Source organism: Pongo abelii, chromosome 6, assembly GCF_028885655.2.
Source record: "Pongo abelii isolate AG06213 chromosome 6, NHGRI_mPonAbe1-v2.0_pri, whole genome shotgun sequence".
Taxonomy (NCBI): Eukaryota; Metazoa; Chordata; class Mammalia; order Primates; family Hominidae; genus Pongo; species Pongo abelii.
In genome coordinates this window covers 40,592,645-40,610,963 of record NC_071991.2, presented here as the reverse complement: position 1 = coordinate 40,610,963, position 18,319 = coordinate 40,592,645, and the positions used below count along the sequence as shown (strand labels likewise).

At 42.3% G+C, this 18,319-nt stretch overlaps 2 protein-coding genes across 4 annotated transcripts in view; one reads left to right on the top strand and one right to left on the bottom strand.

Moving 5' to 3' along the window:
* The window catches only part of OGDH (oxoglutarate dehydrogenase), a 481,925-nt gene that overhangs the window by 221,565 nt on the left and 242,041 nt on the right, over positions 1 to 18,319 (top strand). The window lies entirely within an intron of this gene.
* NUDCD3 (NudC domain containing 3) overlaps positions 1 to 18,319 on the bottom strand; it is a 106,602-nt gene that overhangs the window by 61,009 nt on the left and 27,274 nt on the right. The gene's annotated exons all lie outside the window — the stretch shown is intronic.

The following is an 18,319-nucleotide window of genomic DNA, read 5'->3' as shown; positions in this document are numbered from 1 at the left end:
CCTCCAACTCACTGGTTTCCTTTGGCTGACCCTTCCTGCTGCCTGCCCCTCACACTCCAAAGAACACAGCACTATCTCTATATCTTCCACACATACACCCCTGAACTGCAACAGCTGCCTGGTATGTAACCTTTCTACATCCCCTACCTTGTCCACCCTGACTGCTGCCTGTTAACTTTCTGACAAATCTGAGCAAACACTCTTGAGTTAGATAGGTTGCCCCAGTTTCTAAAGATAAGCCCCAATTCTTTAGCATGAATCAGGGTCTTGGCAGGGCAGAGACATGCACAGTGTGGTCCCTGCCAGCCCCATCCCTGTTCACTCCCTTCCCCTAGGAACACAGGAATATCAGCATCCCTTTAATGGTATCATTTCTTTGCATAGGTTACTTCCTCTGATCAGGTGCTTGCCCCTTCTCAACTGCTGACTTCCAATGTCATCTGCCTCACAAGGTCTCTGCAGGTTGCTCCACATCCACAATGACTGTTTTTGGTCTTTTTCCTGTTTGTTTTGTTTTTGGAGGGGAGAAGGGGTGGGTTGTGTGTGTGCACACAGGTGTGCACAGTGGAAGGTGTATCTAGACAGAAATGAACACAACACAAACAGTCACACACACTGCATGGAAATCCGCTACGACAACTTTCAGCTGATGTAAAGCTCTATGAAGCAACGAGTTCTCTAATGAGAAAGTGAAAAACCAAGGCAAAGAGGTTTTACGTGTCTGATTTGTTTAATGCAAGGTACATCTTTCAAGAATTCCAGATAAAGGAGAACCAAAACCAGTACTTAAGGACACAGACTCTGGAGTCAAAAATCCCTGCCCAGCCACTAGTTGGTGATACAACCTTGCGTCTCTAAGCCTCCACTTTGCTCATCAGTAAAGTCAGGGAAACAACACTTCCACTGCAGAAGTAGCGCAGAGCTCAGGTGAGACAACGTATTAGCTGTATCTGACATTACTGCACACTTACCTATGGGTCTATGCCAGTCCAATCATTATCCCCAACTGACACATGAGGCTGGATTATTTAAGTCCTATAGACATCCTTAGCCAAGCCTGTGACCTCTGGGTGTCACAGCTCTCAGCCACAGAGCATATGTGTAGTCATACTCTCGCGAGGACAAAATGGGCTTTCCTTGTGACCATCTTGGGGTCTTGGTCAGAGTGTTGCTGTTTTCATTACCTGAGATCCAGCTCAACTTGGAAGAGAATGACCACCCCAGAGAGCAGTAAGTACAACAATCAGTGACAATGCATCATGGGAGCATTCAAGTCAGCTAGCTGAAATCTCTGCAAACAGTACTTTTCCGTTCTCATTAGTTACAAGCTGCCAGGAAATTTTAGCTGTGAACAGAATGAAGACAGGCTGGAGAAACAGTCCTACTATTTATAAAGCCTTGGTGTTAGCCAATTTGATCCTCTTCTGCATATAAATGGGCCAAGATCCTCCAGGCACGCCTGCTCTCAGGGTGGCTGGATGGCAGGCAGGGATGCCCCAAAACCTAAGCCCCAGGCTGGCCAACCAGGTCCTTCCAATGCCCAGGGTGTGACCATGCTTTGTTAGTTTACATCTGACATTTGGGTAGAGGGCTGTCTGCATATCTCACTTCAAGCCATAATAGTCACTTTTTATTGCCTCCCTTAAAAAGTGTTTCAAAGGAGTATTTTTGACTAATGTGTAAATTAGCAGTCCCCATACTATTACCCTTTTAACTGGCAGAACTAGATACTCCATCAAACATGATTATATGATTTGACTGAAAATCCAAAAAATAAGTAAATAAAACAATGCCTCAGAAATCCAGCCCAGTTTCTGGCAATGTTCATTACATTTATTTGAGAATTCTCTGTAGTGAATTATATAAAAGTTTTTCAGTAAGTACAGCCACAATGAAACAAATGTCAGATAGTCATTTCTCACAGAGAACATTTACTTGGGCTGCCAAGGAAAAGCAATTAGTTCTTGCCTTAGAAGAGCCTTAACCAAGAGATGCTTCACCATGAGGCCATTTCATTCCCTAGGGGCAGGCCTGGTAGGAGAAGAAGACCTGATACCTATCTGTTAACGCACTTATTGAAGTCCCATCTCAACATGGGATGGTCCGTGCAAGTTTGACAGCCACAACGTTCACCTGACAAAACCAATAGTCTCCAGAGGAAGACATTAAAAATACTTCCTTAAGTGATGAGCCTGAGTAGCCTGCCCCAGGCCAACAAACACTGTAACGAAGGTCTTCTGTAGAAAGTTTCTGTATGTTTCCCATCTACTATGGTTTGAATGTGTCTCCTCCAAAATTCAGGTGTGGAAACTTAATGGCCAATGTGATGGTATTAAGAAGTGATTAGGTTATAAGGGCTCCTCCCCATGACTAGATTAAGGCATTTATTAAAAAGGCTTCACGCAGCATCCAGCTCTCTTCCCCTTCTGTCCCTGTCACCACGTGAGGACACAGCATTCCACCCCTCCAAAGGATACAGCATCAGGCCCATCTTAGAAGCAGAGAGCAGCCCTCACTTGACAACTGAACCTGCCAGAGCCTTTATCTTGGATTTTCCAGCCTCCAGAACTGTAGGAAAATAGAATTTTGTGTAAACACCTGCTCTCAGGTATTCTGTTACAGCAGCCCAGATGAACTGAAACACCATCCTTGCATTAGCCTTCCTCAAAGCCATGGATCTTAGGTGATATCAAGTTCACATGGAAGACAAGAGACATATGACATCAATTAGAAGGGAATAAGAAAAAGGGACAGGCCATCAGCAAGGGGCGCCTCTGCCTGGCCACACAGGGTTGTACACAGAATTGACCACACCCTTGGAAATTGTCATCTCTGGGAAATGGAGGCTCCCGGAGGCTAAAGGAATGGTCCACAGTCACATACCCTAAGTGGCTGAGCCAAATTCTGGCCTCACCCCACTTCTTCAGGCTGTAATGCACCTGTCAGGCCGCTGCCTGCACCCACCACACCTGGTAGCTGAACATAGGCTTCCCCACAGAGTACTCAGCTTCCTGATACTCACTGGCATGACTGTGGTCTACTCCCATGTGCCTTCGGCCTCCACTCTCCTTGGCCTTAATAGGCTTCTCTCATTTCCTTCGCTGCACGGCTGCCTGCCTGTCCCAATTTCAAGAGTCTAGCAGGCAGAAGGTGAAATTAATTCCTGGTCTGTGCAGCACACAGTGAACATGAACAGCAGCAAGTCCTCTAAGAGCCAGGGCAGCCTTTTCATCAGTCTGTCTGTGGTCACTCCTGAGGACCACAGAGGAGATGTGGAGAGTGACTACTGACCCAACCAGAGGCTTTCCACAGAGCCCCCAGAACACCTGCTCAAGGCGCTGGAGAGATAGTAAGTGTGATGTAATTCTGTCTTACACTTAATTCACAAATGATGATGGTATACTTCTCAATGTTGCTGGAACTGAGAGAAGCTTCTTCAGCTTTCCTGATCATCATCCAGAGCCACAGTTAATGTTAACATCAGGGTGAAATAAAACTCCACTTAGATGTGGGAACTGTCTCCACAGAATGATTTAGTCTAAGCTGAGTGACACCTTCCTGAGTCACTGTTCTGCATCAGTAGCCACAAGAACCTACCTCCAGACCCCTGCTCCAGCTCAGGCAGGAAGTTGGACATCGACCACCTGCCACCTCCACTCTCCCACTCCCACTCCAAAAGAATACAGAAAGAGAGAAAAAAAAAAAAACACTTCATAGGTCTTGCTTCCTAAGGATGTACTCATTTTGTTCAGAATATCAAGGGAAATCACAGTGATAGCATGATTTAGAGCATGTCGGACAAGCAAGAAGGGAAGAAGGTGCCCTGAGCTTGGGCAATGAGGAGAATGGTAGAACTCTTCCTAGAGAAAGGAGGTCAGGAAGCTGGTAGATCTACAGAACATCAGGACAACTAAACTCCAAATTAAACTAGGACCAAACACAGGGAGTGGCAGAGAGCATGGAACAGAGGTCAGAGTGAATCACAGATGTATGGCTTCAGGCTCTGGGAATGGATGAGCTCTCCAAGGGAAAAAACTGCAGAAAAGAAGAAAAGGGCAGATTATAGATATAATCTTGAGAACACCCACGTTTAAGGGGTGGAAGCAAGACAAGCCTAAGAAAGAGGCTGAAAGACTAATCGTTGGGGAGGAAGAGAATCAGGAAAGTACAGAAGCCAAACACATGTGTTTCAATGAAAAGGGACAGTTGATAGCATCAAATATCAGAGAAGATCAATAAAGGGAAACCTAAAGACAAACCACTCACTCTAACCCCAAGGAAGTTGTCCATAGCTTGTGAGAAAGCCACTGTATTCATAAAGGCAGAAATCAAACTGCTGGTGTCAGCTCAAGAGTAGAAGACAAGGACTGGGTGGAACTGAGGACAAAGAAGGAAGGCACAGGGCAAAATGAAAGGGAATAATGTGCTTGACAGGTAACAAAGCAGGAGAAGATTATTGGATACAGGAGGCTTACTATGCAAAGAGGCAGAAGGAAAGAGGCAGAAACATATAAAAGTTTAGTGAAGAAAGTATAGTACTTTCAACAAATGATGCTGGTGTAACCAGACATCCATACACACACAAAAAAGGAACTTCAAGTCATATCTTGCATCATATACTAAAAATAACTTAAAATGAATCACAGACCTAAATATAAAACCTAAAACTATAAAACTTTTAACAGAAAACACACGAGAAAATCTTTGTGACTTCGAGTTAGGCCAAGATTTCCTAGATATGACACCAAAAACATGATCCATAAAAAAAAAACTGATACACTGAACTTCATCAAAATGAAGAACTTCTGCTACTCAAAATGCAATGTGAAGAAAATGAAAAGACAATTCAAAGACTGGGAGAAAATATTTGCAAATTATATATCTGATAAAGTACTCAGATCCAGAATATGCAGAAAGCTCTCAAAATTCAATAATAAGAAAACAACTCAATTTATTTAAAATGGACAAAATATTTCCACTGACACCTCGTCAAAGAAAATATAAAGGGCAACATTATTGCTTATTAGGGAATTGCAAATTCAAACCACAGTGAAATACCACACTGAACCATAAGAATGTCTAATTTTTTTTTTTTTTTTTTTGAGACGGAGTCTTGCTCTATCGCCCAGGCTGGAGTGCAGTGATGCGATCTCAGCTCACTGCAACCTCTACCTCCTGGGGTCAAGAGATTCTCGTGCCTCAGCCTCCCCAGTAGCAGGCTTATAGGCATGTGCCACCACACCCAGCTAATTTTTGTATGTTTAGTAGAGGTGGGGTTTCACCATGTTGGCAAGACTGGTCTCAAACTCCTGACCTCAAATGATCCACCTAACTCGGCCTCCCAAAGTGTTGGGATTACAGGTGTGAGCCACCGCACCCGGCCAAGAATGTCTAAATTTAAAACACCAAATGCTGGCCATGCATACTGGCTCACACCTGTAATCCCAGCACTCTGGGAGGCTGAGGCAGGAGGATCACTTGAGCCCAGGAGTTTGAGACCAGCCTGGGCAAAATAGCAAGACCCTATCTTAAAACAAAAATTTTAATTAAAAAAAAAATAAAACACTAAATGTTAGGATGAAGAGCAACTGGAACTGACACATGCTAGTGGGGATGTAAAGCATACAGTACTCTGGAAAACAATCTGGCACCTGACATATGGAATAGCTATTCTACTCCTAGGTTATTCACCCAGAGAAATGAAGTGTCCATTCACGCAAAGACTTGTACACAAATGGTCATATTTGTTGACCATTTGTGTTCTGCCAAAAGGCAGAAACAACCCAATATTAATCAATAGATGAATAGATAAAAAATAAAAAAGAAATTGATTATTCATATACATAACATGGTTGAACCTAAAAATAATTATCCTGAAAGAAATCAGACTAAAAAGAGTATATACTCTGAATATTTGTACATTCATGTTCACAGCAGCACTGTTTACAATAGCTGAAAGGTGGAAGGAACTCAAATGTCCATCAACGGATGAATGGATAAACAAAATGTAGTATATCCATACGATGGATTATTCAGACTTAAAAAGGAAGGACATTCTATACATGCTACAACATGGATGAACCTTGAAGGCATTATGCTAAGTGAAATAAGCCAGGCACACAGACAAAAATTACTATATGATTCCATTTACATGAGGTACCCCGAGAGTCGGATTCATAGAGACAGAAAGTAGAACGGTAGTTTCCAAAGACTGGGAGCATGGGGAAGGGGAGTCACTGTCTCATGGGTACAGAGTTTCAGTTTGAGAACAGACTTTTAAAAGTCCTGGATCTCAATGGCGATGATGGTTGCATGACAGTGTGAATGTACTTAATGTCACATAGCTGCACGCTTGAAAATGGTTACGATGGTAAATTTTTTTTGTATTTTACTGCAATTTTCAGAAACTAAATAAATATTTAATGTACATACTATATGATTCCATTTATATAATTCTAGGAAATATAATCTATCGTGACAGAAAACAAAGCCGTGGTTGCCTAAGGATGGGAATGGAGGTGGAAGGATAGGCAGCAGGAGGGGGTCCGAAGAAACTTCTGGGGGTGATGACTGTTCATTAGCTTGATTGTGGTGATGGTTTCATAGGGGTGTACATACATCAAAACTTATTAAACTGTGTACTTTAAATACATGCAGTTTAGTACATAAGAAAACAAAATGGACTAAGTTGAAAAGAAGGTGGGCAAAGAGGAAGGATAAAAAGAGGAAAGGAAGCCAGAGTTAGTATTTAGTGGTTGACAGAGTCACCTGAGAGAAAAAACAAAACAAAGTATTCACTATGTTTGGAATGATCTCATGAATAAAATCAAAGGCCATTTGTGGAGAAAAGTCATCTGTAGAGAAGAAAAAAAAATCACAGTCAAGAGAAAGTACCATTGATGAGGGCAAAAATGTCCTCCCTGTGCTACAAGGATGGTGGCTGCCTTGATTCAAAACTAAATACAAACCAGAGTCAAGGGCAGCCCAGGAAGGAGACAGCCCATCCCAAGTCCCAGGGACAAGCAAACAGGAGTTAGAGTCCCAGGGATGGCCAGACACAGTGGCTCACACCTGTAATCCCAGCACTTTGGGAGGCCAAGGCAGGATGATCGCTTGAGCTCAGAAGTTCAAAACCAGTCTAGCCAACATGGCGAAAACCCACCTCTACAAAAATATAAAAGTTAGCTGGGCATGGGGGCCGCACGCCTGTGACCCCAGCTACTTGGGAGGCTGAGGTAAGAGGACTGCTTGAGGCCAGCAGGCTTCAGTGAGCTGAGATCGTGCCATTGCACTCCAGCCTGGCAACAGAGCCCGAGAGTCTCAGAGACAAAAGAGAAGGGACTCCTTTACTCAGTTAATCGGGCAAGGCCAGGGTGTGGACACGCTGAAGACACAGGCCCTCCACCAGGACTATCTCACAGGAGCTTCTCCCTGGGATGGGCATGAATCCCAGGAAGCCGACAAAGCACAGGAGCTGGCTGCAGGCAGACAGGCGCTCGGGATTCTGACTCCATACCTCCTTCTAAATGTTTTTGGGAGAAGAAAAAATGGTCATAAGATCACTCATTTGTGATGAGTGGTTTGATTTAAAATATAATCAAGTCAGAAGTCAGGAAAGGCCATCAGAGTGAGGGACTGGCCTGGCCAGGTGACAAGAACCAGCCATGTGGCTGCTCTGTGACTCAATTAAGAGAGAACTCACACACACAAAAGGTTGATATCACTTGGGCCATAAATGTAAATTCACTAAACTGTAGCTCCTTTGATGTTATGCTTTAAAAGTCCTTTGCACATTGACTTCCTCCATCTTTGCTGTTCTGGGCAATTCTGAGGAAAAGTCAGCTGTTGGATTTCAGGGACATTCTGTTCCCAGCCCAAAAACCTAATTACTGTTATGGAGGCACAGGACAGTTCCACATAACAGCTCAGACGGCTGGGAAGAAGTGACTTTAAAAATAAACAACGTTGGCCCGGTGCGGTGGCTCACGCCTGTAATCCCAGCACTTTGGGAAGCTGAGGGGGGCAGATCACCTGAGGTCAGGAGTTTGAGACGAGCCTGGCCAACATGGTGAAACCCCATCTCTACTAAAAATACCAAAATTAGCAAGGCAAGGTGGCACGTGCCTGTAATCCCAGCTACTCAGGAGGCTGAGGCAGGAGAATCACTTGAACTCGGGAAGCAGAGGTTGCAGTGAGCCAAGATTGCGCCACTGCACTCCAGCCTAGGTGACAGAGTGAGACTTCATCTCAAAAAAAAAAAAATAAATAAATAATAATAATAATAAATAAACAATGTCCATAGAATCCCATAGTGGTTTCTTTGGAAGATAAGCTATATTGCTAGAAACAAGATTCCAGCCCTAAGGAGAAAGCACTAAATCATTTTTAAGAATTTTTTTCTGGACTTTAATTTCCTGCTCCTATAACTCCGTACATCTAACCCCAAGATGAAGGTTAAAATGGTGTTAAGACTTGGCAGGACCTCTATGGCTTTGAATAGCAGCACATCTATTCAGCAATCACAGATCCAGGTAATATCTGACACAAACAACACAGTAAGCTGCAGGAAAGGTAGGCACACAGGAAAGATGAACGTCACAAGCCAACATGCTGGGATTTTAAAACATCTTTAAATGTAAATAATAAAAGCTTGGCCAGGCATGGTGGCTCACATCTGTAATCCCAGTACTTTGGGAGGCCAAGGGAGTAGGATTGCTTGAGCCCAGGAGTTCAACACCAGCCTGAGCAACATAGGGAGACCCCATCTCGACAAAAATAAAAACATTAGCCGGGTGTGGTGGTGCATGTCTGTGCTTCCAGCTACTTGGGAGGCTGAGATGGGAGGACTGCTTGAGCCCGGAAGTCAAGGCTGCAGTGAGCTGTGGTTGTGCCATTGCACTCCAACCTGGGCGACAGAGCAAGACCTTGTTTCAAAAAAAATAATAAAGGCTGGGCATGGTGGCTCACGCCTGTAATCCCAGCACTTTGGGAGGCCGAGGCAGGCAGATCACGAGGTTAGGAGATCAAGACCATCCTGGCTAACACGGTGAAACACTGTCTCTACTAAAAATACAAAAAATTAGCTGGGCGTGGTGGCGGACGCCTGTAGTCCCAGCTACTGGGGAGGCTGAGGCAGGAGAATGGCGTGAACCCGTGAGGCGGAGCTTGCAGTGAGCTGAGATCGAGCCACTGCACTCCAGCCTAGGCGACGGAGTGAGACTCTGTCTCAAAAATAAAAATAAAAATAAAAACTCCCATGTCAAAATAGTTTGCAAAGAGCACAAGAATAGAATGATCTCCTGGTCTACCTTCCTACCAATATCAAGTTTGGTCAAATTATTATTAAATGACTGAATTAAAATCCTTTCATCTGCTCTTCATTCATAGCATATAACCACTGAGGCTAACCTCAACCACCTCCGTGAGCTATGCCAGCTGCCTCTGTGACCTGGTCCTCTGGCCACACCCAGTGTCAATCCTTTCAACTGTTTTTCAGCTCAGATTAGACTGAGTCCTTCTCAAAACTTTCTTTTAGGCTGGGCACAGTGGCTCATGCCTATAATCCCAGCACTTTGGGAGGCCAAGGCAGGAGGATCACTTGAGCCCAGGAGTTCAAAACCAGCCTGGGCAACATAATGAGATGCTATCTCCACAAAAAAAAAAAAAAAATTTTAATTAGCCAGGCACACTGGCATGCACCTGTGATCCCAACTACTCCAGAGGCTCAGGGTAGGAGGACTGCTTAAGCCCAGGAGGTTGAGGCTGCAGTGAGCCAAGATCATGCCATTGCACTCTAGCCTGGGTGACAGAACAGGACCCTGTCTCAAAACACACACACACACACCCTTTCTTTTAAATCTTTGATTTGGAATACTTAGACTTGCTTTTTTCTTTATCTTATCCTTCTTTACAAGCTCCTCTTCTTAATTGCCCCATAATTATGGACCTCTCCCATCTGAGCATTGACTTCTATCCTTTTCCCTTCAGAGACAGTAACTACCACTTGTAAGATGCTGACTCCCAAATCAAGTTCCAACTTCTGCTTCTCTTCCTCAAATTTCAGACTACATTTCCAACTTTCTGCTGGTCACTTCCACTTACATCTCAGTTATCTCCTAGCTGAAGTCAATCGCATGTTTCTTATGTGCATAAAGAGCAACAATACTTGGCGTGTGTATGGCACTGCACCGGGTCCTTTCTCATCCACAGTTCACATGCTCATCTGTCACCACATCTTATTGGGGATCAGGTTTGTTTTCCTGCAAGGCCTGTAGTCCTCACTTCTTCTTCCCATCACTGCACATCTCCCAACTCACTGCATCCTCCCAGCCAGTCTGGCCCAGGATTGTTACCTCTTCCACAAGCTCCTCACACAAAACCTTTCCCTCTTTCCCTCCATGCCCAATCCTTCAGGCATGTGTGTGAGAAACTGTGTGTGTACATATGTGTGACAGCTCATGTGAGTATGCATTGAGAGTGTGTGTGACAGCGCAAGTGTGTGAGTGCATGTGAGTGTGCATTAGTGCAGGTAAATGTCAGTATAAGAACACATGTGTAAGAGCACATGAGAGCATGTGTCTACCTGCTCAGAACAATGACACAACTTTGCAGCCTTGAAACAAGTAAAGAATATTGCTTAAAAAACAACAATAACAATCACTTCCAGAAAACAAAAAAAGAGCTTTTAGAAACTAATAATGATAGCAAAGAAAAAAAACCTCAACACCAGGATTAGAGAACACAGTCGAGGAAGTCATGTGTGGGTTTTCCCCACAAAAAGAATAAAAAGTCAGAGACACAGGATACAGGAAAAAAAAATTAGAAACATGAAACTAGTGATCAAATATCTGAATAACTGAAGAACTAGAGAACAAAGAAAATAAAGGAAAGCAAATAACCAGAAAGAATTTAAGGAAATTTCTTAAATTCTGATATGAAAGACATGAATCTTCAGCTTTAAAGGCCCAGCAAGTACCAGCACAAGGTTAAACTCGAGCAAACTCCTTGTTCTACTCTTTCCCCACTTCTCACTATTGCACTTGACTTGTCATATCAAAAGCACAATCAGGGTCAGGCATCGTGGCCCACACCTATAATCTGAACACTTTAAGAGGCCAAGATGGGAGGACGGCTTGAACCCAGGAGTTCGAGACCAGCCTAGGCAACATATCAAGGCCTCATCTCTACTTTAGCTAGGCATGGTAGCACATGCCTATGGTCCCAGCTCCTCAGGGGACTGAGGTGAGAGGACTGCTTGAGCCCAGGAGGTCGAGGCTACAGTGAGCCATGATCGCACCACTGCTATACAGCCTGCGTGATAGAGCAAGACCAGTCTAAAAAAAAAAAAAAAAAAAAAAAAAAAAGTATTACATCAACTTCCTAAGGGTCAAACTGTAAGCTAGAAGAAAATGGAGGAATGCAGGGAATATTTCCAACCTTAAGTTCTACAGATTCAAACTATCAATCCAACATAAAGATAGAAAAAAAGCATTTTCAGGCACGTGGCAGGGTAACAAGCTCATCCTGGTTTGTCCAGGATTTTCCTGGCTTCAGCAGCATTAGTCCCACATCCTGGGAATTCCCTCAGTCCTAGGTAAACTATTTACCCAGATATAACCTGGTTAAAAAAAAAAAAAACCTAAAACTCACATGTCCCAATAATCTCTCAATCCCAGGCAAATCAAGGAAGTTGGTGACCCTTGATGAGGTCTCAAAAACTTTCTGTGTCATGGTCACTTTCTAGCGAGGTTACTAGAGGATTCTGTCAACTGAATCATGAGATTTAACAAAAAGTAAGGACTGTAGCTCACATCATCCTCAATGGTGAAACACTAGACATTTTCCCTGATGAATGGAATAAGACGAGGATGCCTACTCTCACTATTTCTATTCAACATTGTACTAGAAGTTCTAGCCAGGGGAGTTAGGCAAGAAAATAAATAAATAGTATCCAGATGAGAAGAAAAAAGTAAAATTATCTGTTTGAAGATGAAAAGATCTTGTATATAGAAAATCCTAAGGAATCCACTAAAAACTATGCATTAATAAACAAATTTAGCAAAGTTGCAGGTTATAAGATCACTATACAAAAATCAATTGTATTCCTATAAACCAGCAATGAACAATCTGAAAATGAAATTAAGAAATATTCCATCTACAATAGACTCAAAAAATACTAAAATACTTAGGAATACGTGTTTTAAACTACGAAACTAATGGGAAAACATATTTGTAAATTATATATGTAATATGGGACTTGTATCTAGACTATATAAAGATGGTTAAAGAGTTTGAATAGTTATTTCTCCAAAGATACACAAATAGACAATAAGGCACATGAAAAAATACACATTTTTAGTTACTAGAAAATGCAAATGGAAACTACAATGAGATCCCACTTCATACCCACTAGAATAGCCATAATCAAAAAAAAATAGATGATAACAAGTTTTGGCAAGGATGTGAAGGAACTGGAATCCCCATAGATTGCTGGTGTACAATGGTGGAACTGCTTTGGAAAACAGCCTGGCACTTCCTCAAAAGGTTAAACATACAGTTTAACAGGACCCAGCATTTACACTCCTAAGTATATACCTAAGACAAATGAACATATATGTCTACACAAAAGCTTGTACACAAATGTTCATAGCACTATTCCTCATAATAACAATCCAACTGCCCACCAACCAATGAATAAACAAAATGAAGTATGTCCATACAATAAAATATTATTCTGTCAATAAAAGGAACGAAGTACTGATACATGCTACAACATGGATGAATCCTGAAAACACTCCATTAAGTGAGAAAAGCCAGACACAAAGGCCACATAATGTATGATTCCATTTATATGAAATGTCAGAATTGGCAAATCTACAAAGGCAAAGTAGACTGGTAATTGCCTAGGGCTGGGAGGTTTGAGAGAAAATGAGGAGTGAATGCTAATGCATACAAAGTTCTTTTTCAGGTAATAAAAATGTTCTGGGGCCAGGCGTGGTGGCTCACACCTGTAAGCTCAGCACTTTGGGAGGCTGATGCAGGTGGATCACCTGAGGTCAGAAGTTTGTGACTAGCCTGACCAACATGGTGAAACCCCGTCTCTACTAAATACAAAAAATTAGCCAGGCATAGTGAGCATGCCTGTAATTCCAGCTACTTGGGAGGCTGAGGCAGCAGAATCACTTGAACCTGGGAGGTGGAGGTTGCAGTGAGCCGAGATTATGAAATTGCACTCCAGCCTGCGCAACAAGAGCGAAACTCCGTCTTGGGAAAAAAAAAAAAAAAAAAAGTTCTGGAATTAGATAATAGCAGTAGTTACACAACCTTGTAAATATATGAAAAACACTGAATTGTACATGTTAAAGTACAAATTTTAAGATACGTGAACTATATCTCAAGTTTTTAAAACCGTACGTGTATCTGGTGTGGTGTGCCATGTATACTTGGTGTGATGTGTGTGCATGCATACAAGCATGTGTATGAGCCTGGAGAAAGGTGTGCAAGGACACATCTCAGTATACTGACACTGGCTGCAGGATTAGAAAGGGGGAGTGCTCTGTGTGTGTGTGTGTGTGTGTGTGTGTGTGTGTGTGTGTGTGTGTGTGTGTGTGTGGTGATGTGTATGCATGCATACAAGCATGTGTATGCGCCTGGAGAAAGGTGTGCAAGGACATCTCACAGTATATTGACACTGGCTGCAGGATTATAAAGAAGAAATTCCTTTCAACACTGTTGTGTTGTTTTGGGAGTATTATTAGTTTTGGAGTTTTAAAAATTTATTCCCAAGTTTTTTTTTATATATATATTCTATTGTAGATGGATTTTTCTTAATTTTCTTTTTCTTTTTTTTTTTTTTTTTTTGAGACAGGGCCTCACTTGGTTGCCCAGGCTGAGTGCGGTGGCACAATCATGGCCCACTATAGCCTCGACCCACAGGGCTCAAGCAATTCTCCCACCTCGGCCCCCTGAATAGCTGGGACTATAGGCACGCACCACCACGCCTGGCTAATTTTTCAAGACGGGATCTCACTATGTTACCCAGGCTGGTCTGGAACTCCTGGGCTCATGCAATCCTTTTGCCTCGGCCTCTCGAAGTGTTGGGATTACAGGAATAAGCCACCACGCCTAGCCCTGTGGTCATGTATTTTCTAATATTATAATTGTCTAATAAAGAACTAGCAAATATAATTGTTTTAATCAGAAGAAAATTGAATAAGGTAGTAACAGTGATAGAAATGGATAATTCTATTTTCCAAATTTTCCAAATTACTTTTGTAATTAATTAAACAACTGCTTTCCTAACTGTCACATAACATATGGTGGAGACGGAGATACCATTGCTAAAAGCAACACAAACGTTAACTGTATGGCTATTAATGGAACTGAGGACACATGAGATTTGTGTATAATTCTTGAGGGCAACTTTCTGTAACTGAATTTAATGAGAGAAAAAAGGAAGCCACCAACAATAGAATGATATGCTTCCTTTTAACAGGAAAATTTAATGAGAACAAAACTGATCATACTCTTCAAGTTAATATGCAATTTTAACATAATATCAATTAAAGTCCCCAAGTGGTATAATACAAAACTTGATCAAGTCACAGTGGAATTCATTTTAAAGAAATCAAACAATATTAAAGAACAGTCTTGAGCCCTTTAGTAGACAATGGAATGGTATATTTAGCCTACAACATTAAAGAAAAGAGAAATTTCTAAAATCTAACATAAAGAAAATCACTGAAGGCAATATCGATGTGGTAAAATCCCCACACTAAATTCAGTGAATCAACTGATAGAAGAAAAGCAGTGAATAAGAAAATGTGAGGATTTGTAAAACTCTACAGAAGGATAATATCCAGACTCCCATCAATGAGTAAGTGGAGTTAATGAGTTAGCAAAGTAGGAAATACCAACAGTAAATCACTGTGTAGGAAATGTAATCTTTCTATAAATAAAGAAATGCAAAGTAAACTATAAGGTATCATCATAACTGTTTAACTAAAATTTTAAAACATATTTCTTACCTGGTATGACTAAGTATGGCCTGCCCTAGGAAGGAAAGCGTAGAAGGCCATTATGAACATGCTCTACTGCATTAGCAGGAAGTGGGCAGCTACCACAAGACTCCAAATAGTATGCCAGACTCTATCACGTGCCCTTTTTAAAAACCCACCAGCATATATAATACTTACCAACACCAACACTAGACTAACCAAGAAAAAAAAATTTACCACTGACTACATCTGGGGTTTTAAGCCACCTAAGGTTCTAAACCTATTTATGTCACTATTTCCCCTCAAAAAAATAAACAGCTATCTCAAAAACGTAATATGAAGATATGAATGAAATTAAGATGAAAAGGATAGGATGCTTTAATCTGGGGGGAAAGAAAGAGAAAACAAAAGTTTAAACCCTGGATCCAGTACTAACTCTAACCTATACTAAATTTCACAAATACTACAAAACATTACTCCAAATGAATTAACTCTACACTAGTCAACACCAGGCAAAAACGCTTTTTTGCAAAATCTGCATTAAAGGATTTTAGTTTTCCTCCATTGGAAAATCTTTCATTATTTTTAAAAACGTATTTGAACTGTGTAATAATTCTTTTCTCCTACCACATATCCTAGGTGGTCCTAGACAACAGGCCTAAAAACCCGACGGGTTCAACTCTGCTTATCTCAAAACGCTCCTTCAAGACTATACCCCTCCCAAGGGGATTCTCTGGACACAACTCAAATGCTTTCTTCTATCTCCTTGCCTTCCAGGAATCCCTTCCTCCCTTCTCCTGGCTTCTTTGGCCCTGCACCCATGAAGGCCAGCACAGGCATCACCTTCTCCAGGAAGTATTTCTGACATTCCAGAAAATGGGTCTGGACCCTTCCTCTGCATTCATCACATGGGACTGCAACAGTTTCTCCAAGCTCCCCCTAAACTGTGAGCCCCTTCAGCATCTCCCACTCTATATGTCTGACTGCTAGAACAGAGCCTGAAACATCATAGAAGGTATGCCACATATACATGGAATGGGAGGATAGAAGGGCAAGCTGCATATGAAGAGAAGTCTTCTCTAAAAATCAGTGTGATCTGCAACAGGAAAAGGCTGTCTCCCTGTGGGGGGAGGCACACTCATAAAGACTAAATCATTTCCTGCCTGTTAGGGATGCTATGGCAAGGACAGAAAAGCTACCATGATTGAGTCAGCCGCAGACACATGGTACAATCTGACCTATACCATTGAAAGTGAAGGAGCCTTTGAAGAAGCACCAAAGAGAGAGAGAAAGGAGTCTTTCAACAGCCATGTGACATGCAGTATGGCCACACCTCAGCCATAATGGTTGAAAGGGGGAGGAAACAAAGAAATAGAAAGTTTGGGATCCGGGCCCTAACCCAGACTGTGTGAAAGCTCATTTTCTCGAATGTCAGAAATGCTTCCTAGAGAAGGTGGTGCCTGTGCTGGCCTTCATGGGTGCAGGGCCACAGAAGCCAAGGAGAAGGGAGGAAGGGGTCCTGGAAGGCAAGGAGGTGGACCATGTAAAAGCTGTCCACAGTTGGGATGGACACAGTTGGGATGGGACAGTGTTCAAGTGCCTGGCTCCGTGGTAAACAAAATCAGGGCTCACATGATTCAGGTGCATAGGCAGGTGGTCCCTGAACCCAGGTAGTCTCCCCAAGAGATGTTCTGAGGCAGTCTACAAATATAGCACATGCAAAGCATATTATCAAACTCAGAGGCCTTCCACTGCTCTGAGATAGGAATTATCAGGGACATGTGCACACACACACTCTCTCTCTCTCATATATACACACATACAGAAAGAGAAAAAGAAATGTGTATTACCTCTCTATCTTTAAGAATATTTAAGGTAACTTTAGTCAAGGAGCTGGGTACATTTTGCTTATAAACAACATTTCATGAATTGCTATGAAATTTTATAGAAGCCTAATTTCCAGGGTTCCAGTTACAGTTACTGAACAAATGTAACCATAATGTGTGCCACTAGCATCTCAACCACATAATTACCCAGAAAAAATTAACAGATACACAACTTATACTCTAAAATCCCCTAATAACCACATGTTCAGAAAATGTTCCTAAATAGGAAAACACTGACCAATATTATTAGCTTAACTTTTCAGGGAATAAAGAAATTATAAAGCAGATTATTCCAACTTTTCAAATATGAATGAAAACAGAAAACTCCTACTTGATCAGTAGCTCTCAAAGGGAGGGTAGGCCCTGCCTCCTGGGAGTTTGGGAGTGTGTGGGCAGCGTTAGGTGTCCTTGGGGCAGTCAATGGGCACTGTCCCCTGCCCTGCACTACCTTCACACATCCCATTAGACATGCAGGTAGACAGAAGCTGTTTAACATTCATCTGAGCCTGTAACCTAACTCAATTTTAGATAAAAACCCAAATAATTTTTTGCATGTTTTTATTATATCGTGAATTTTCCAGGAATACAACATGTCTGATTCTGGCCTTTACTAAAATGTAATTTGCCTTTTTGAAAATACTCATCACCAAAGCAACACGGCCTGTGTATTTTGGGTTACCAATCAAGACACACCCAGGTGTGTGTGTGTGTGTGTGTGTGTGTGTGTGTGTGTGTGTGTGTGTGTGTGTGTGTGTGTGTGTGTGTGTGTGTGTGTGTGTGTGTGTGTGTGTGTGTACACAAAGATACAAGAGATTTATAGTATCTTTTGCATTGTGTGTGTGTGTGTGTGTGTGTGTGTGTGTGTGTGTACACAAAGATACAAGAGATTTATAGTATCTTTTGCATTGTATGAGTGCCCGTGGCCCTCATGAGATAGCTGCTGGCACTGAATATAGACACTAAGCAAAGGCTACATGTGCAGCCTGGGTGTGTCTTGATCCCGATAGGATCAGGAGGCAGAGATACCCAGAAACCCTAGCCCGCTCTAGTTTGTCTTTGTGAGTATCAAGGGACAATGCGGTTAGGGTATAACAATGGAATGACCTCCTGTCCCTCCCCCAAAACACAGATGTAACTCCACTCACTTGAACCCAAGTGGCATTGAACCCGGAGAGAAGGAGAGTTGGACACTTGGTTTGGGAGGACAAGCTGGTGACACCCACAGAGGGCACGGAGCCTGCCATCCCTGAGAACTAGCAGCTGATACAGTCCATGCCCAGCCAAGCCACCAACAATGTCTAGAGACCAATTTTGGAAAACTGATGCAGCATCCAGACAGGCTAACAGGAACCTCAAATTTAAAAGTTAATACACAGCTGAGTATCCCCAAACCCTGAGAAAAGGGCAACAAATTCCACACCTAAAGAAGTGATGCTG